The sequence below is a fragment of the Helicoverpa zea genome, chromosome 22 (assembly GCF_022581195.2).
Source record: "Helicoverpa zea isolate HzStark_Cry1AcR chromosome 22, ilHelZeax1.1, whole genome shotgun sequence".
NCBI lineage: Eukaryota > Metazoa > Arthropoda > Insecta > Lepidoptera > Noctuidae > Helicoverpa > Helicoverpa zea.
This window is the reverse complement of record NC_061473.1, coordinates 1,201,828-1,223,577: the sequence shown is the minus strand read 5'-3', so window position 1 is coordinate 1,223,577 and position 21,750 is coordinate 1,201,828. Positions and strand designations below refer to the sequence as shown.

Here is a 21,750-nt window from a genome sequence, read left to right as displayed (position 1 = left end):
TATTAGTATACATTCGATAGGTACATCTTCATACATCCTCTCGATTGGATTTTCCAAAAACCCTTTCTTAGTAGTGGCTGACTACAAAAGGAAATTTTGGATATTTACATCTGTGTTGATGATTCATTCAGAAAAAGTATAAGCCCACAGATACGAATAGGTATACTGATGCTCTGATGCACGCAACAAGACTGAGAGCTGACGTAAACCAATTTGGGCGAAAGAACCTTCTTATTTTCCTAAAAAGCTCTGTCGATTCATACTGTATTCTGTAACATATGACTCATTAAGGTTATATTGGTCCAGAATGGCCGGAAGCAATCAGATATTAAGATAGTTATGGCCTTACTACAAAAACTTTAACAACTGTTTTACACTTGTCTAAAAAAAATGTGTCTCCAAAATGAACCTTATGTCAACGTCATAATTTGACATTTTTTTAGACAAGTCTTAAACTGACGTTAAAAAGTTTTTGTGGTAAGACGGTTATAGTTCGGCGAATTTCTTATTAATTACATCATTCAATGACGTTGATTGTAAACAGTAGGTAGTATAATAGTAGGTGGTTTACCAAAACCGCTGTATCTTTGTCACCTGATGATTCTATAGTCTTCATTTTTTTGCCGACTTTAGAAACGGAGGAGGAGGAGGAATAAGTCATGGTGCCAACCTCTCAAGCATGTGGACGTGGGTTCGATTCCAGGTCAGGCAAGTACCAATGCAACATTTCTAAGTTTGCATGTACTTTATAAGGCACCAATGACTGTGTTTTGAATGGCACGTTAAACTGTAGGTTCCAGCTGTCATTGAACATCCTAAGCAGTCGTTACGGGTAGTCAGAAGCCAGTAAGCCTTACGCTAGTCCAACCAAGGGGGTTGCCCGGGTAACTGGGTTGAGGAGGTCAGATATTCAGGACTTGCAAAGAAGTCTATCTATTAGCAGTAAGTACTTAGTAGTAGTACCAACATAGAGCTGAAGATCAGCTCAAAGGCATGATGATATGCCTCTGTGAAGAAGAGGTCACTGCTACTCAAGCATGAAGGCTAGGACTCAATGGACTGAAAACACAATTGTCAGGTATATAATCTAGTATCAGATACATAGGTATAGCTAGAACAAGGGTTACAGCCCTGACTTATTTAATAAGTTATTTAAGTTTAATTAGTTGCGTGGGCACTATATGTATGTAGGTACCTACTGCGTTGTTTAGTTTTTAAATTAGGTAGGTAATAATATTCGTTTGCAAGGTATATTGGTACTGCTGCGGGTTCGAAAGAGATACCGCGGCCCTGGTACATAAAAGGCCTACGACGGAACACGACGGTTTTTAGTCAGTAAGAGTCTGACACTCCTTCACCGCTGCTAACCCACAGCGGGAGGGGTCATTTGATGATTTTTAACGTCGCTAAAAAAAAAAAAAGGTTTATTGGTACAAACAAAAATATGGACCTGGTCTGAAATAAATGTTTATTATTATTATTAAAGAAGAAGTTATTATGTTTTTAATTTTTTACGTAAGTACTTACTTTTGGTTTTTACACGCAAGAGGATGTTTAAAAATCACATTCTGACAAATATTTTTTTCATTCGCATGAGCAGTTCTTAAGTTATTCGTGACAACCAACATCAATACCTCTAATGTTGGTATGCGTAAATATTATCATATAAAGAATTTGACTTCACAACAATGAATTATAATCACTCAATTCAATCTGCGTGAGCGCATTGTTTGTCTGAATGCGAGATTTTTACGCTTATAATCTTCAAAAGCCTTTCAGAGAACTGACCACAGGGCGCCAAGGCACAAAAAACTTCGACCGTCCACATATGACATCATACTCTATGTCTCTAATCTCCATAGCATTAACCAATTTGGCAGAATGACAAACACCTTCGCCCAAATGTAACTTTAAGCCGTTTTCCTTGCAAACAGCCTCATGCATATGCGGCGAAGCCTTTTAGCTACGTAATAGGTGCTCTCTCACTCGCCAATTTGATTTAACTCATTCAGTCGACCTCGACGTACAGCCGAGAGCGGGTGTACGCCATCTTGCATTTTGAACTGTCACATTTCGCGCCGATTTTGTGTTAGTGCTAGCACTAATTGCCAACAAAAAATAATAATAGTGTAGTGAAATTAATTAGAATTATTACAAAAAGTGTGCTTTTATTTGGAATTCATTTGTGCTTTTTATATCGGAGCTATTCGCTGAGATCTCGGTCTGTGATTAGTGCTGTGTTTTTAAGTTTTTTTTCTTCTGTTTGATACCGTTTGAACTGTCACTTCTCGTGCCCGGATAGGACATATTTCGGTAAGTTCTTATTTAAAAAAACAACTTAACCATCTGATTAATAAAACAACTAACTTATAAATACCAAGCGATCTAAAAACTTGATACAGTTTCGCTTCCTGCATTTGGAACAAAAAAGGTTCTAATCTCGATTAGATTTAAGACTGACTAATTACTCGTGCGCCGGATACTTGACGATCGAGATAAAAGTGTGCTAACATATCGATTAATGGCCGTAATCGACGTAAAAGGACTGCAAGGACATTCGAGTGGCCAGTCTAATAAACACGAGAAGTATTCCACATTTGGTCTGGTGGTTAAACGTTAATATTTTTGTACTGAGTATAATAATGTAAGTTGTTGTTATTTGTATCGCACAGTTGCGCAAGGAGTCAGATGGACCTTTAGTTCGGAGAAACATTCTAGTCTGTGGGTCATGTTTTTAATGCAATGTTAAACTTTTTAGCGTGTTCGTGTTGGTTTATTGTTTTAGAACATTATCGTTGTTTAGCGTTGTTTGGTTCCGGATTTTAATGTTTGTTTTAGAGACAATGTTGGAGACGAATTATTCTGAGTATAAATGCTACTTACGTATTTCTGATCAATAGATACAAGAGCTATTGCAGAGTATAAATGAAAGGATTTTTTTAACTTAGTGTTATTAACATTGTAGTTTTAAGTAGTTTTAGTGTCTATTGTAAACTGATTCATGAATAAGTAAATAGATTTCTGATACCTATAATGACTTCTCCCTTTTAGAACAAGAAAAAGACCGGTGTCACGACAGCAAGATATTATATCAAAACTAAACCTCAGAGGAAGTTAAATAAAACTTAATAATTCAGAATATTTAAATATCGTTTTCAAACGAAGTGATCTCAATCTGAATTGGTAATCGAGGTGGATACCCTTGGAGCGATTGAAATGAGTCTGGCCGCTTTATAAGTTTATATTTTTAAAAAGGATTTAAATCATAAAAGTTCTGATGCATGTTTATTGAAATGCCAGAATTCATTGATTTTCTTAACAACTTGAAATATTTTTAATTCGACTGCTTTTCAAATAGTTAATTAATAAAGTTACCAAAACACGTAAACATCATATTTTATATTGCAAATAAGGTCCTAAAAATCCTCCCTTTGGATATTACATCACCGAACCTTATTTTAGAACCTCATTAGTACATCGCTACTATCAAAGCATTTTTTTTACATTGGCAACACCTTGGGCAGGTAATCAAATAAGGTCCTAATACCCTACGAAACCCTTTGAACGTTAATTACGGCGCATTAAAGACTTTTTTGACGAAAATTTTTGCCTGAGTCATAACTTTTTTGAGGATCGCGTGTCTGAGTGTAATATTTTGTAGTGAACATATAAATAAGTTGCGAAAGTACTTACAGGCTGTTTTTGGTATATTTTTAACATATTCGCAAATTGCTAAGTATGTTTTATGAACAGTTTTATGATGCTGGGGAGTTTGTTGCGCCACTTCTTCTTCCCAGCAAAAAGACATAGGAAGTGGTGAAGGGCGGGCGTTTTGGGGGCTGTCTTTTGTTTTTGACGTTCGAAAAGTGCTGATTTATCAGCCTAATTTGAATAAACAATTTTGAGTTTGAGTTTGAACAGTTTGTATAAGTCAATAGGTAGACTGTATAAGATTAAAAAAAAGTCAAAATTAAGTAAGGACCTAATGATATTTTGAGTGTGATTATCTTTCGTAATTTGGAATTGAATTGACATTTTGTTTTATTATAATTTTAGTAAATATCACTGTGTGACTTATTAATTTTAATCGTTTTAATTTATTATAGAAAATGAATGCTGTGTTTTTAACAGATTTATTCAAACTATAGAACTACCATTGGAAGAGAGTATTACCTGGTTTGATTTAAGTACGCATTTTTTTAAATTCTATCAACACATTCTGGATCTGTAAAGATAAATAAAACAAGATTAGTATAATATATTAATAATATAGCCAGAGCGTAGCACAGAAGCCCATCCATTTCTCATTCCAACCAATTCCTTTCCACACACACACTCACTCACTCTCTCACACACACATACACACACACATATGTCAAGAAATTATTTTTTCTTTGTGAGTTGATCTTTCACACCGTATCGTGAATAGTCGTAATATTTACAATATGTTCGCAAAAAGCGAATCATCACGGTGGTCGGTCGCTGTTAATTAGTAATACCGGGTTTTTGTGAAGTTAAGGCGTGGTCGCACTGTCGGCGATCCTGTCAGGTTTAGTATTTAAGCGGTTTGAGTGACAGGAGGAGTAATAGTGGTTAAGTGATTTTGAATGGTGGGTTAGTTTTCAGCCAAAAAAAAAAAAAAACTATTTTATGTATGTAAATAATTTTTAAAGAAAATAATTAAGGTTATGTTTATCAATTGCGGAATGCGCTGCAATAATTATTTTTATTTCATTAGGTAGATTAATCTAAACTCATTTGGAGCATAAAGTTTTAGAATTATATTCTACTTCATCTACTGCAATTTGTCTAACCAAATATAAATTGGACATAATTTTGTAAAAAATATTAATAATACGTCTACGGCCGATTTCAGCCACGGGGGCTGTTCTCATTTAGGCCTCGGCCTCGAATTTAGCGGGCAGCGGGACGGCAGCGGCGGCGGCGCGGGAGCCCTCGAATACAGCGGCGCGGGAGCGGGCAACGAGCGGTGCACTCCAGTCAAGCGGTGACCGCCCGCGCCGCCGCCGCTGCCGCCCCGCTGCCCGCAAAATTCGAGGCCGAGGCCTAAAGGAGATCAGCCAGCTGCGCAGGACATATTATAGTGCACGAGCATTTGCGCAGATACAGGTGCACTCCTTATTCCTTTACTCTCATAACCCGATGGGACGACAATCCGACACGACCGGAAAGAGATCAGGCGCAGGACTGACATTTACGTGCTCTCCGATGCACGGGTGAATCAATCACCAAGGGCTGCTTTTGTGAAAGTTTAAGAAAACCCACAAAGCGATTTCGGCCCGACCCGGGAATCGAACCCGAGACCTCGAGCCCAGCAGCCGCGCTTGCGACCACTAGACCAACGAGGCAGTCATAAATAACTAAGGCCATGAATATTTTAATACTAAATTGATGTTCTCTCACTTATTATCGATCGACCTCATCAGGCACTACCGACTATAATAACGATATAATATAAATAATTACCTAGTTCATTACAAATATAGGTAACTTATGCAAAACGTGATCAAATATATTATGTTTTAGATTTCTATTCATTTTGATAAATGTTATCCTTCTATTAGCAATATAAATCATCGTTGGAATAGTATTAGACCTTAAAATCAGAGTTATTTTGATAATTTTATTTATTTCTACGTAGGTATTTCCTATTGGTCTTAAAACATTTTTGTTCCCAATAAGAATTGGTGCTAGATATATGAAAAAATTTGCACTCTAATATAAAAAAAAACCTTCTGTTTTTTTTTGTCTTTTAAAACACCCGCTCCCCGCTGACACTAGGACCACATAATCTTGAACAAAAACAGTGGAAGCGCGCAGGCGTAACGTGGGCTGGAAGCTGCGGCTATCCGACCATGTCCTGGTGACGTCATCTCGAAGCCGATGTAAACATGGTCACTTACAGCCGTTTCCAATATTGTATCTGTTGATTTGGTTTACTGGAGATAGGAATTTTGACGTTAGACGCATACAAGTAATGTAATTTTTTTATCTTTAGTAAGCAAATCCAGAGATACATAGATAGACTATTCGGTACGACTGTTACTTGTTTCCTTACTACAAGAAGAATTTTGATATTAGCTCAATACAAACGATGTCAAATTCCTGTATATTCATCATAATGCAGATATGATATTCAAGTTCGCCGTAAGCTATTTACCATACAGATGCAATCATCTACTTTTTTTCGATTTAAAATGGATTCTGTGCAGCGATTCGCGAGTTTTATACCAATGTTTCTTGTGAATCGACTGCTTATCAGACTCAACCTAGTTACCAGGGCATCATAATACCTCAAGAGTTTCTGAAAATATTGTATAAATAAATGACAGTCGGGATATCAATGTGTCACCAAGCCGCCTATCCGTGTCGCTAACTAAAGACATCAACGCGGAATTCGTGAGCTGTTAATTTTATTGGTTGTAAAAATTGTAGTGTGAATTGTTGTAAAGATTTTTGTATTGCAACTGTTTTGTTATGTTTAATACTGGTAATGTGTAGATAAGGGTCACATATTTTAAATGTTTTTTTTTTTTTAATAAATAAATCATACTATGAATGTATATTTTTCGCTTGTCACAGACAGTAAATGTATGCAAGTTTTTTGAAGATAATTTGTCTAGAATTAGACCTTATTTATAAGAGGATTAAATTACTACCTACCAACTTGGTATTATATAGCTAAATAGATTAATAAATAAAAATAATGTAAGCAGGTGCTACACAAATGTCATTTTTGTCCAACTCAAACAACTATTAGATTGAAAATTACCTCACTACTTTACCACACGCACTCAAATTACCATTTACTCAACCCATCCAAAAAATGTCACCCACCATTGCTTAACCTTAATAAATCTGTAGAAGTCACTTAGCCTGATATATGTATGTTTGTATGTATGTACTGAAATCAAACGAGAGAGAAAGTCAAACAACCTTGATCGAGCCTGGACTTTACACAATATGCACAAAAAATATGCAATGGCAATCTGTTTACTGTATTGCAAATTACTTTAGTATTCGATGTTATATAATGTATCGATTACTATCGATTTGTTGTTTGTTTATCGACTTTTAATCGGTAACATCTTTGGATGTTTGATGTAAAACGAGCTCAGGTATTTGTTTGTTTTTGTTTTTTAGTATTATTGTAACATTTGAGAAGGCAATGAGACACGAGTATGCTATTGTATGTAAAAAGTATACGTTTTTGTTAAATCGCATTGAAACCTACTGAAAGAATTTCGAGTTTTACAAAGAATCCATCACTGTTTGTAAATAAAATTAAGTAGTGTTGTTCCTTTACTTGGTTATCGATAGTCTGCTAGACTGAAATCTCTTCAAAACAATTAAATAGATCATTATTTATTAAAAAATCATACGCCTAAAAAGAATACAAATAAACTACAACCAATTATAACACTTTCTCTAATTTCAAAAGCATTTTGTTAACAAACAGTAGAAATGTTAACAATCCCGCAATTAAAATTCTAATTTCGACAATGAGATATCAATTACAAACACAATGATAATAATATGTTGTTGGTAAACGAATCGCGTTATCGTAAAAAGTGATTTAATTAAAATTAACATAACTTAACAATAATTACTCGTGAGAGTTTGTGAACAATAATAACAACGTTTTCTGTGAGAATACCAGGGTATCATGACTCCACAGAGGTATGAAAATATAGAAATGGCTACATTTTTTCGGTATGGTAACTGTGTAATATAAAAGGATGTTCTTCGCAATAAATTACCAAATAAGTACCATAATTTTTTGAGACTCCTAATTATGAAATAAAACTTAAGACTTCATTTAATTTTAATTACTTCTACACCCATTCAGAGTTCAGAGACCTGTAAGGTCAAAAGTCCGGGTGTAGCGTTGATGCTGCGAAACATAAATATAAGCTCATCTGGTGTTTTTATGAGATTCTCATGATTTTAATGCTAAAGTATTTATTTTTTATTTTAAGCAAATGCTATTCGATGTGTATTTTAGATTACTTGAAAGTTAATGAAGCTCTTAATAAAATTCCTAAAGATAAATCTACTTTGATGCGAAACCCTTTAATACTCCATCATATTGTTTTTTTTTTTTATATCTGCTTTTCAAAAGCACCCTCTATATATTCCAAAGTGTATAAAAAACCATGTCCATCCGATGTAGATATCAAAACATTTAATAATAGCCCGCACGAGCGCTGCACTCCGCGTCAATCATTTTACACATTACACTCAGTATGTGGGTGTGCTCTTTACTATCTGCAGGCCTTGATCGGTTGCGCTCCTTGCATTCATGCTGTCCTGGTATCCTTACACGTTACTATTAAGATGTAAGTTATACTAATATTGATTAAAATAACGTTCTTCAATTTTTAATAAAAGAAGATCTAAACAAGTGTTTACAAGTATAAAACTAGCTTTATAATTTACTAATTGCAGAGTTTAGAAATAATAGGCAGTATTTTAGTAATTGATGAGCTGCAAGGCGCTCATCAAACCCATTAAACGTAATGTATTATGTGGGTGTACTCCAGCGCTCTTTACTTATCTGCAGACCTTGATCGGTTGCGCTCCTTGCATTCATGCGATCCTGGTATTTTTAAAGTATGCACTTTGTAATGATGAATTGCTTGTGTTCAACATGTTTATGAGAAGCAATCAAGCGACCATGAATTATTAGCAATTTTTCATTGATTTTTCGGCACGATATACCTTATAATCTAAATGAGTTCTTGTTATATTTAGAGCACGTAAGTTATTATTTTGCTACATAATGTTACAGCTTACATCTGTTAACTACTCATGCAGTGTCTGACATTCGATTCATACCGCAAACGAGATTCTCGACCACACCTAATATATTCTAAAGAGATTCAAATCAGCGGTATTAAAACAACAGAAATTGGCCAACTTGTATGTGGAGCGGGCTGCAGCATGTCGACATACGACCTTCATGTAAAGAGCTGCAGGTGGACTATCTGTTAGAATTTAGATCTTAGTCATGTTAATGTATTTATGAGATAAGAAACTAGTAGCCCACGGCGTCGCTCGTAATGTGAGGTATAAAACTCTATGGCAGTATCAAAAAATATGGAAATCCGACAGCAGTCTATCTTCTACCGAGTGACTACAAGTTCAATGCTTATGGAAAAAAAAAATTCGGATAATTACAAAAGTTCTTAATTTTTCTATGAAGAAAATTGATTTTGGTAGCTTTGCCCAAACCTGTTGTTTTTTTTTTTGAGAGTGAAATTTTTATCTGGTCTCCGCTGCCTAGCTACCGGGAGGTCATACAAAAAAAGGAGTGCATTTAAAATCCGTGACCTTTCACGTGTGATTTTGGAAGAAGCGCACAAACCTTGTCCGTGCGACACATAATTCATTTACGAGAGAGTTGTAAAGAACATGTTTAACAATCGTGACTATTCGACCTTTTGCTTATTTAGGGTTGCTCTTCCTTTCTTTCTATCTAAATTACAGAATGTAGGACTACACTAACGAATATATTTTGATAATTTCTGGGCTGATTTTTTAAAATCTGAAGATTATATTTGACGTTTCGACAGCTTTTGTAAAGAAAGTATCTCAAACCGCTTTATTTATTAGTCGATGTTAACTGATGTTTGAAAAATCAGCCTTAGATTGTAAAAAATCACAATATAAGCAAGCTAGGTTTTGTTTAAATTCTGGCCCTTTTTAGCTCTGCAAAGCCACGTTGTTCACATTAATATATAATATTGATGTTATAAAGGGCAAAGTATCCAACTAATACTTTATTGCCAGTTGTTTTACGTAACTAGACGAATACTCGGAACATCACTCTTTGAACTCAAGACATTTTTATTTGTAATTTTAAACTTAGTGGCCTTTTCTTAAACATGGGGCTTAATGCCATTTGCACCGTTCTAATCTATAGGTGAGGCAACCCTGCCTTTAAACGGTAACATAAAGTGAGCTCGCGCAATCGCTAGGTAACGATTTAGTCCAGTTTTTGTTTGCTCTGTCTCTAATGTGTGCACGTCGTGCCAAAGTCACATCGTCAGGTGTCAGGTAAACGTTACTTGTTTGTACTTATGCAGTCCTGGTAAAGTAGTGTTCAAATCTAGGTGACAACTTGGTAAATGTTGCTGAAATAACCTGTTTCTAGGAATAGTTAGCACGTACTGTATTTTCTAACTACCAGATTTTCTTGTTCCAATACCAGTTTAGGAAAGTCTAATTTCACTATTAAAACTTCATTGAGAAGTCATCCGAACTTTTTGTTTTAATTGTAACGATACATACCCTCCTAGCCCTTTGTGTTCCAAGGTCCGAGTAACTCTTTTAAATAATCCTAATTCCTTTAGAAAACCCCGCAGCATTATAGTTCTCATTACATAACTCTGCACTTCTGAAGTCAGCTATTTGACGCCCCGAAGATGGATATTCGAACATTTTGACTGCCATAGTCACTAATGGCTCAACTTCGGAGTGAATTAGTTATTTTTCGCGAACTTTAATACACATCTTAATTACTCTTGGCTTGCACTTTGCACTGATTAGATATTAATTATGAAGCGCAATATAACCCGCTGTTTGTTACGAGTATATTTCATTGTTCATTAAATAACTAGTTATTAATAACCGTTAATGTCTGTTAATTTATCACGTCTCGTTAGTTTAACCTTAGGCTGTAATTATGTTTGATCAGAGTTCATTTCTGAACGCATCGCTGATTGAGTTGTATATAAGTAAGTTATTAACTGTAAGAAGATACATACTTAGATATTATAATTATGTGTTTTAATTACTGGAGCATATTATGTTAATGGCTGATATTTCAAAACCATTCATTTTAAATTGTTTGAAGATATTAATTGGTTGCATTTTGAACATCTTTGGCAATCGTTACGGGCAGAAGCCTGTAATCCGGCAACCAGTCTTACCAAGGGTTGCCCGAGTAGCTGGGTTGAGGGGGTCAGATAGGGCAGTCGCTCCTTGTAAAGCACTGGTACACAGCTGCATCCGGTTAGACTGGGAGCTGACCCCAACATAGTTGGGAAAAGGCTCGGAGGATGATGATGAGTTTACCTCTTAATTCATTGTTTTTTTTAATGGTATTCATAATACACGGATGTGGTTTGTATTTCCTATATTTATTTTGATGTGTATAACAGATAAAACGAAATACAGGTTTTTGAACTTATTCTAAATTAGGGCTGCCATCCGTCCGGGTTTCCCCGGATTTGTCCTCGTTTGGAGGCCGTCCGGGGGCCATCCGGGCGGGGTTTCAAGAAGTGTCCGGGGAAAACCCGGACACTTTTCATTTAAGGAAGCACCTCATTGAATTTAAGTATATGTTAATAGTAAATTGATTACAAATTAGGTATTATTTTGTTTAAAAAAAATCGTACTCGTTCGGGGAAAAAATGCGATTTACGCCAAATGTCCGGGTTTTTTTAATTTTTGTCCGGGTTTGTTGAAATTCGGGATGGCAGCCCTATTCTAAAGCCGAATTTTTGTAAGTTCATACAATAGTGTTTGTAAGTCTGTTCGCGTTCGCCACACTTGTTTTGGCCACGTTACTTGTAATGTACGAAATTACGACATTAGAATATTAAGTAGGATCGGTTATCATACCGTGAATGTTACGTACATAATAACAAGTCAAATATTTGGTAGAAAAACAGGTGGTTTTAAGTAAACACATATTTGTAATCTTGACTTCTATTTGGCGATTAAAATCGCGAAGATAGTCATCATGAAGTCTGGAGTTGGGTTGAGCCAACTTCAACATAAGTAAAGCTACTTAGTGAGAAGTGTAACAGCAGTAGGTACTTGATACTGTACCACTCGTTTTCATACTATATATAGATGTGTGACTAAGACTTCCCCTTGAAGAGCTCTTACAGGTTTTGGTTATATGCCTGATATCACCTCGATCACACTGGATAGCTTTGAGCATCCAGTTTGAACATAAAAGTAAATAAAAGAGTGTGCCTGCATTTGCACAAAAAATTCGGCATTAATACAATCCCGTCTTATATCTAGGTATTATTATGTTAAGTGTTAAGACAATCGGACCACCATTAAACCATTACCTTAAAAGGCCCTACAACCACTTCATTCACCATAAATGAGTCTCATTCGAATTTCAATCTAGTGGGCGCCAGCGCAGTGACGTCAGACCAATGGCGGCAGCTGATTGGTCCTCGCTGTCACCTTGGCTCGTGCGTGCCCACGCGCAGAATAGAGTTATTTAATTCATTTTTTTTCTGTGTTCGCGTATATTTATTGAGCTGATTACTTGTAGGAAGTGGGTGAGGAGGAGGAATTTCTCTTTGTCTGTAGTTTTCTTTCTTTGTATGGAGATGAATGAGTCGGCATCACCTGCTGGGTGACGTAGGCTACAAAGGGATTATTCGCTTTGAAGCAAGAAACAAATGAATTGGAAAATTAAGACTGTAAGAACTTAGGTATTTGCTCTCTGTGGCAATTAAATCGAGTATATTTGATTGAATATTGGTTAAGTTACAAACGTGTATGTTATGTTGTTATTGCTCCAAGTGGTGAAAATCTTGAGCTCATGTCTTTGTGGACGTATTTTAGCTAAGATGAAGATATTTACCGTCTTACCACAAAAACTTTTAAACGTCAGTTTAAGCCTTGTCTAAAAAAATGACAAATTATGACGTTGACATATGGTTCATTTTGCAGCCAAAGTTTTTTTAGACAAGTGTAAAACAGGGGTTAAAGTTTTTGTAGTAAGGCCAATCGTATTTTTACCCGTAACTGTAGTACTAAAGTCTATACTTAATTAGATGTAAATAAAGTAAGTACCTACCCAAGATTCATTACAAATAGTGAAAAGTTTAACTCCATGTAAAAGAAGGAACAATTTGAATTCTTTTAACCAGAGACTTGAAATTATAAATAACTTTTGCACTCGTTTTTTCTAAAGTTACATATAGCTTTAAGAAGTGGGATGTTGTTTTTGCGAATTTTTTATTTCCTTTTAGTTTTAAGCTCTGTTTTCCTCTTCTTTAGTTTTTAGTTATTTTATTTTAGGTATAATGTAGTTCTTTAATCGCATCAAGCGCAGTCTTAATGTCACTTGACGACATTGTAAGTTGAACTGCCTGTATATACGTATACAGGGTGATGTGCCCTGAACTTTAAGATTAATTTGTTGTTTTTCATGATGACTTTTTATACAAGGTACTAATTAGTTGGTTTTGAAGACAAGTAAAAAGAGGTTTCAATGGAAATCACGTTTGGGGGAAACGAAAAAGCTCTTAGATCCTGTAAGTAGGACCGTTTGCTGGGTTTCACGATCGAATCTAGACTTTTTCTTCATAAACGTTTTCTTCATTAGGGTTTCTTGAGGAACAAAATAGAAAATGTTTTCGTAGAACGTTGGTTTTCAGTACAATAACTAAGTGAGCAGACAACAAGTAAAGCATTTAAAATAGCTAAAAGCAAAATTTCATAATTATTTTCCAGGTGTTGGTCAATAAATACTTAAGTTGAGACCTGTTAAAACTGAAGACGCCTCATAGATCGTCTTCCTACACCTACTTAACCATCCCCAAATTAACAACACACTCATCATCACTCTTACGCCAACTAAATAAGGTCGAAAATCGATTGGACTAGCTGTAGAACAAATATGGTTCTGCAATAAATTATGATCGTGCGTTTGTAAAACACTTTATTCGGTAAAGATAAGGTTGAAAGTTGTTTGTTTTAAGTGTATTTGGTGTGTGGATTGGGTATAAATAATTATTGCAGTGGAGCGTGGGCGCGGCAAGGTGACACGATGACGTCAGCAACCTGCGCTCGCGACTTTACTTCACTTACAAGTTGATCATAGTTTTAATGTATTGAAGTTATTGGCTATTCATTATAATGCATTTGCGTTGTGAACAGAACATAAACTCGTTTTCCAGGATTAGTTTTATCATCATCTGCCTAGCCTTTTCCTAACTATGTGGGTGTTGTTTTCCAGTCTAACGGGATGCAACTGAGTACTAGTTTACAAGGAGGAACTTTTTCCAAGATTCGTTTGGTAGGCACAAATATTCCATCCGTTATGATCAAGCTTTATGTAAGGACTAGCCGTTTTCCCGCGGTTTCACCCGCGTCCCGGGGGAGCTACTGCCCGTACCGAGATAAAATATAGCCTATGTTACTCGCAGATAATATAGCTTTCTAATGGTGAAAGAATATTTAAAATCGAACCAGTAGTTTTTGAGTTTATCCATTACAACCTAACGAACAAACAAACAAACAAACAAAGTTTTCCTCTTTATAATATTAGTATAGAAGTATAGATGAAAGCATCTACAATCTGGCTACAAATTCAGATTTAAGCTAGTCACGTTTGTAACCCTTGAAGGCAATCCGTTTCTAAAGTATTGTCTCTCCTATCGCAGTTACTTAGCTCTTATAAGAATTTGCCATGCCTTGACGATTAACGGCGGATCTCTCTCTCCAGTCGTGTCGGATTGCCGTCCCAACGGGTTATGAGAGTGCACTTGTGGCTGAGAGTGCACCTGTGTCTGTGCAAATGCCTGTGCACTATGATAAGTATCATGGCTGTTAAATATGATAGGTATGTACTGCGCAGATGGTTAATCTTTCCGTCATGGGAATGGCTGAGAACCAGACGGTTACGGAAGTCAGATAGACAGTGGCTCCATAAAAGGCTTCTAATACCCAACTGCACCGGATAGCCTGCCAACTAAATCTATAACACGTGTAGACTACCAGTAAATATTCAAAAGCTATTACTTGAAGTAACAGCCGCTATAAGCCCACACGTGGGTGATATATGCGCAACGTGTAGGATCGTACTGGGTCTGAGGCGCCACTTGACGTGTTAAACGTGAATTGTTGGGTATACGTGGGATCATTCAGTATTTCTGAGGAAGTTATGACAGTAATATAATAGAGAGAAAACATCATTTTGCTTGTTTGTACCTCAAAAGGCTACAAATCTACTGAAACGATTTGAAAAATACTTTCACTGTTGGGAAGCTATACTCTTCCCAAGTAACATAGGCTCTATTTTATCCCCGTTACGGGCAGTAGTTCTCATGAGATGCTTGTGAAACCGCAGGAAAATGGCTTGACAGAAAATATAATTTATTTTTTCTATGTATAGATTATCCATTTGAATTGGTTCTAGAGGAATCTGTTCCGCGCTCTCAGTATGTCGGATTACATCTCTTCCAAATCCTGGACGCCTAGTACCTTTTGGACATAATTCTTTAAGTTTTTCTGGTGATGGATGATCCATGCTGGTCATATGGGGCCCATGAGGCGCTCTTTGGAAGCTGGGTCGTGTCGGTGGATTTATGGTGTTACTACGAATGAGTATCCTATGACTTAGCAATGTGGAAAAATAGTTTGACATTACAACGGCACGTTTCAAACCACGGAACTCAAGGCATAAACAATATTACCCAGAACCGGATAAAGCTGGTCCCACACTTAAACGAGCGAAGATTAACAAGTCCTTCCATATGCATGCAGTTTGAATATGTATGACAGTCGGTTCGCACAACTTAATGAGGAAGGATTCCGAAACGGGAGGGGAATGGCATTATGATCGCGACGGTGCGTTGGCGCCTTTGTGCACATGCCTATCAGTTCCTGAATGAAATAAATAGGCTCTTCACTTGCCTTCCACAGTATCTATCTTTTTTTTCAGATATGGGTATATAAGAATACGTAACGTAGGTACTGTTCATATATATGAGCGAATTATTAGGAAGATATATTAGTACTTTTTGAAATGTTTCTCCGTAACATTGTGCGTGCCATACAAAATCTCAAAAATTTTGATTAATTTTAATGGCTTACAATTAATTACTTACAAAAAGAGGTGAAAAATTTCTCGTTGATATTCTTAACTTACTGTCCTGGGATCTGAATACTGCGTTAGGTATTGTGTTTTGCGTCCGGATCCTCTCAATGACAATCCGGAGTTTTTTCTGCTAATAAAAATAAGAGCAATTCATTCATTTATTCATCCTTATCCATCTAAATACGAAAGTAACTCTAGGCAACTAACAGTCGTGCTGTATTAAATAGCATCCTTACCAATTCATTGATCACCGCACACAAAGTACCAGGGCATCATAACTAATGAGCGACATGTATTAAACTGTCACAATCACAACAAGTCGGCGCAACGGCCTCCGATGCACGCACGCATTATAATGTGACACGATCGATGCTGCATCGCAATTAGAACCGACGGTGATAAATACGTAATAAGATGGCTTACAAGTATTGTTTATTTATTCTAATAGTCAATAATATAAAGAGGTACATAGCAAAAATGGTTATTTCGACCTTAGAGTGCTTATTTATGACCATACATATAACAGCGTCCTAGCCGATTGTCAGCCACAGCGGCTGTTTTTATATAAGGAGATTAGCCAGCTCTGCGCAGGACATATTATTTATTTATTTATTTAAGAAAGGAACACCAACAGCTTATGTGTACAAATTAACAAAATAAGAGGTTTTAGGTAGTAAAGGGCTTACACAGTCGCCAATTACAGGTGAACCAACATTCACGAACATATGTATATATACATATATTATAGTGCACAAGCATTTGATCAGACAGGTGCACTCCCTATTCCTTCACTCTTATAGGCCGATGGGACGGAATTTTGATACGATCGGAGAGAGATCAGGCCCAGGACCGCGGACTTTGTAGACTCTGAAAGTAACTATAGGATTGGGTCAAATATGCTACCCGAACCACTAAATGGAAGTAGTTGTTAATAAATGAGCTGAATAATAAGCCATAGGATTTTTCTGCTAAAACTCAAGAATGGAGATAAAGGGATTAAAACTTTTTCCTAAAAGGTCCTGAATCAATTATTACTTTCCTTAGTGTTAACTTTTTTTTATTTTAAAATATCTTCATATCGTAAAGTTTGTTTTCACAGAAGTATTGCACTAAACTGCTGAACGATATAACCTTTGCAGATCGTTCTTGATATCTCATTAACATTCCATATTAGCTGTCATTAGCATTCGGTTTCCGGCAGTCGATTGAGCCGTTGATCCATTTATTTCGAACTATTTTAATTAAAAAATGTACGCAAATTGATATTGAAGATGTGTGAAGGTAAACTGTGGTAAGCCATAAATGTAATGATTTAAGATTCGTGGTTTCTCATCATTTACACATTTACATGCAATCATTTGAATGTTTGATTTAATGATTACGTTGCTTCAGAAATATAGAAACGTGAAACAAAAACTAAGTAAAGAAACCCCACTTCAATGAAACAATTATTTATCTTCAATTCTACAAAGAAGATCTTAATAAAAAATATTATTAATTGACCCATTGTCGCTTGCTCAGTGCGATAAAAAACCTCAAGAACACTAAAATAATGACATTTCAGTGTTACAAACACCCACCGGCCATCTTGCGTTTCCTATTGACTCACAATAATTATATCGCGTAGGTAAAAGATCTGACACATTTATTTAGTTCTTAAGTCAGAAATTACATCACGCTCGCGTTTCTTACTCAACCTTTCATTAATTCATTGACATCGATAAATAAAACCACATGATTCTTCGAAGTGCTTACTACTGACTTGAAACCATTAATTTCTAGGTTAAAGCATTTTAAAAGTACTAACACTAATGAAAACCCATAAAAAACAGCAGCAATACGGAAGAATAAACAAAATAAACAATTTTGTGCAGTCGACGTGACCTTGACACTAGTCCACTAGCCATATGACAGACACGTCACGATTTAATAATTAAAAATAATAATTCTGATACCACACGACAAGGTCAGTGCGTTTGCTCTTCAAATGCAACTTTGTGCGTTAACCTAATTTCAACTTTGTCGCGAAGGTGTAACGTTGCTATTTGTGTACAGTTTTTGTAAGAATGACACATGTGACAATTGACAGCGTTGGATGTGGCCTTGCAGTAGCGTGCCTGCGCCTGCGGTCAATTCTATCAGTATAGACAAGTTACGTCATAACAGAGGTTAAGTTATATAATAATTTAAAGTTCAAATTAAGTTATTTACATAAGGTATAAGAGAAACCTATGATTTGTGGAAATTCTGGTTGGACTGGAAGTTGTATCGGAGATGCTTCTGTGGTAATCTTTGCTTATGATTAACACGGAATAGCGTATACATGTACATTACATAAATAAACAGAGATCTACAAAATAAACTAATTTTATTCAGTATAAAGAGTGCCTTTATTATTTCAGATACAACTATTTATTTCTTAATAATATTTTTTTGTAGAAGATATATTTTAGTTAAACTTGCACTTGACATTTCTTAAATCCTTAATCCATTTTTTATGACAAAACAACCCTAATGTACTTAGACTCAAGTTTGAATATGTTATGCATTTCATACACATGCAAAAAATATATTAAAATGATAAACTTGACGCCACGAGGCGAGTAAGTGCTCACGTAAAATAGCAGCTATTTTAATAATATTTGAATAACTTAAACATAAAAACTTAGATTACCTAGAGCTAAGTCATTATTTATATTAATGTGTATTTTTGCACGAATTTATTATAGCGGATAAAAACATATGTAACACCTAAACAAAAACTACGTTTTCGTGACTGAAAATAGAAATGGCGTCTATGTTAGAACGTGTTTAAAACCTACCTGTTTATAATTAATATTTATGACAAAGTAATGATGTAATATAAGGTTCAAAACAGGCAAAGTCGACGTGGGCAATAAGTCTGCAAAGATGGGCGGGTCCTCTGTCGAATGCACCCGGAAAAGTGGACCAACATCACGCAAAATGGATCCCTGATGATGGAAGGCGAATGATAGGAAAACCAAGAGAACGTTAGAGAGAAGATATGGATAGCTTTCTCGCGGACTGGCCACAAAAGCGAACGAAAGAGATAAATGGAAGAGTATAGTGTAGGCATATGTACAGCAGTGGGACAGCATAGGCAGAATATAAAAAATAGAATTATCAAATAATATTTTAGCCCAAAGGTATCCTCACATTTTTATACACTTATTTTGGATGCATCTACAACGCTAAAAACTCGCCGTGCCTACAATATTTTCCCAGCATTTAAATAATAAGGTCGTTATTGAAAAAAAACACAGATTAATTGTAATTTTATTTACTTTTAATTACTTGTTCGTGACATATCTGTCCTATAGCTACTGACTGGTGTCAAGGCTGAGGCGACTGCTTATAACTGCACAAATCCACGACACTGTTTGTGAAAATATTATTAACGCAGTTTTGGCATGCAAGATATGGCACTTATGTTATTTCTAACGTAATATTTACGTCAATGTCAAAGGTTGTATGTTTATTATTTAAAAAGAACACAGTTTTTTGGTATAAATGTAATTCTTGAACAGAAAAAATATACCTTTGAAGCCAAAACGATCTTTTCCACATACTAAACTTTTGACTTATGCCATATCAAATGCGATTAGGCGACTTCTCGCCCCGTCAATCTGTCCCGGGGGCGAAATGACCGGGCTGGATTCGCCCGAATGCTTTTTTCGTGACTGGTCCAGTTGTCCCCAAGGAAAAGTCCCGATAGTCAAGTGGCCATTGAGGTCTTGATTCAGGGGGACTTACTCAGCAATTTTACTGAAATTTCTAATGACCACTTTCGGATTACTTATCAAGTAAATATAAGCAAATACTTGAAGCACACATTTTCTAGAAGAACTAGCAACATAATATCCTTTATTGTGGTAAGCAGGTATTCGATATTTGATAATACACCGCATTTTGTGGTTTCAGTTCCACGTGACAGGTGGGCCTACCTCCCCTCTAGCCTGTCTGTAGTTTCATGCAAATAAGACGTGTACTACTTTCATGAATGCCTGGCACTGTGATATCAAAACTGGTTGCAGTTTCTTGGCAAATCAGTCTGTTTTGAGGAAATTCGAAATTACAATGCATTTCCCATTATTTCCTTAATTTGTGGTTGTATTGGAATTTATTACATTATTTAAATACATACTTCCTCCTTTTACTTTTCTTGAGAAATGTAAACAAACGTTGGACACTCTGCAATTATAAATAATTACCATTGACTATGTGAGAATGGGTACTATTTGAAAAATTGGCACCGATCCAAAGGAAAAAAATATATTATATATAGTTATACTACCCCCTTGACAGGTATGAGTTCCTAGTACCAAGACCACACAACCGAAGCAATAAATCGCATGTTTACTTAACAAAATCCTCGCATATTTTACGTCCGTTTCCTGACCGATAGGCGGTTTTACTTAAAATATAGCATGTCGCAAGACCTATTTGGTGCATGCAAGCCTTGGCGACTTGACGACAGTGACATTCACCGTTATCGTTTAAATTAAACAAAATATCTGGCCTCATTATTGTTAGAATAGGCTTATTATGTTCATGTTGTGGTTTGGTTGTTACGACTTTTCAATTTGTGTTAGGTACACAAATGAGTTTGATTTGCTGCTGAAGAAATAATTTTGTCTTCTGTTAGATGTTTAAATATCACTCCTCGCTGTTCTCCTAGTAGCTATACCTGACCACCATTACCCATTACTTTTGTTTGAAGATACAAAGCACGATTTATGAGCTTAGAATAAAACGCCATAGAATTTGCAGAGCATTTTGGCTTACCAACATTTTGAAGAGCAAACAAATTTTAGCTATAATTATTATTCTAGACAGCAATTGTACGTCTCAAGGTCGGCTGTAACAACTGCGATTATCATAATAAAGGAGAAAAACATACAACGTGACCGACATGTGCCATTGAGAAATGATAGCCACTGGATAACTAGCTAATATTTGTAATTGCTGCAATTTCTTCAAACTTTGGAGCTAGACAAACCACAAAATAGAAGAGGCAAAATAATATGATTAGACAGAAATTTTATCCCCTACAAGTCTTAGAGCACACTTAAGAATCATTTTGTGTAAGGTATGGATCAAAGGAACTATGTATTTTAATAATAAGTATTATATTAAAAACTGGTTGCTATTGCTTTATGTATTAGCAAGTATGCTTGTTTTTGATGGCATATTGAAATAAGTTGACAAACAAAACAAAAGTCAACAGAATCACAACACAGATTTTGCGAAAACCAGATTTTTTCCCGGATACAAAATACCTGCGAGTTTTTTTTTTACACATTAGAGATATAATTCAGAGCAGGCAGGCAAGGTCGGTCGGTCCGCAACGCATTCACTTCGCGAGCCGTTTGCAAGTACTTCTACTTGTATATTTACACGTCTATTTAGCTCTACAACTGTATCCTATAATGTACAGCGATGATTTTGTGGTTTTCAAGCTAAATGTTGAGTGATTTGCGAAATTGGTGTGTGTTTTTGATGTTTTGATGCTTGATTTCAAAATCCTTGAAGACCACACAACCGAAGATAGATAGATGTTTGAATGAAAGGATACTTAAGTGAACATAATATGAGCCTACGATATGCATGCCATATTATTTAAATTGCTGTTATGGTTACTTTTGCAGATCTGTCAAATACGTGCTTATAATTCTGACTTAAATTTCAATATGTTACTCTTAGGGTATATAAGATATTACTGACCACTGTCTACTGTGTGTACAGTTCAGTCTTGATAGACTAATATGTAAGGAGCTCGTAATCAATTCATTTTGGTTTCCACTTTTTCTCCTTTTGTAATTATAGTGCATAGTCGCAAAAAACCCGTG

The 21,750-nt window shown here is 35.8% G+C and overlaps 1 protein-coding gene across 1 annotated transcript in view; it reads left to right on the top strand.

The window, feature by feature from the left end:
* Positions 1-2,015: 2,015 nt before the first annotated feature.
* The window catches only part of LOC124641305 (serine/arginine repetitive matrix protein 2), a 63,908-nt gene continuing 44,173 nt past the window's right edge, over positions 2,016-21,750 (top strand). Inside the window, exon 1 of the mRNA XM_047179356.1 lies at positions 2,016-2,313. The gene's annotated coding sequence lies outside the window, so the exon portion shown is untranslated. The remainder of the gene's footprint in view (positions 2,314-21,750) is intronic.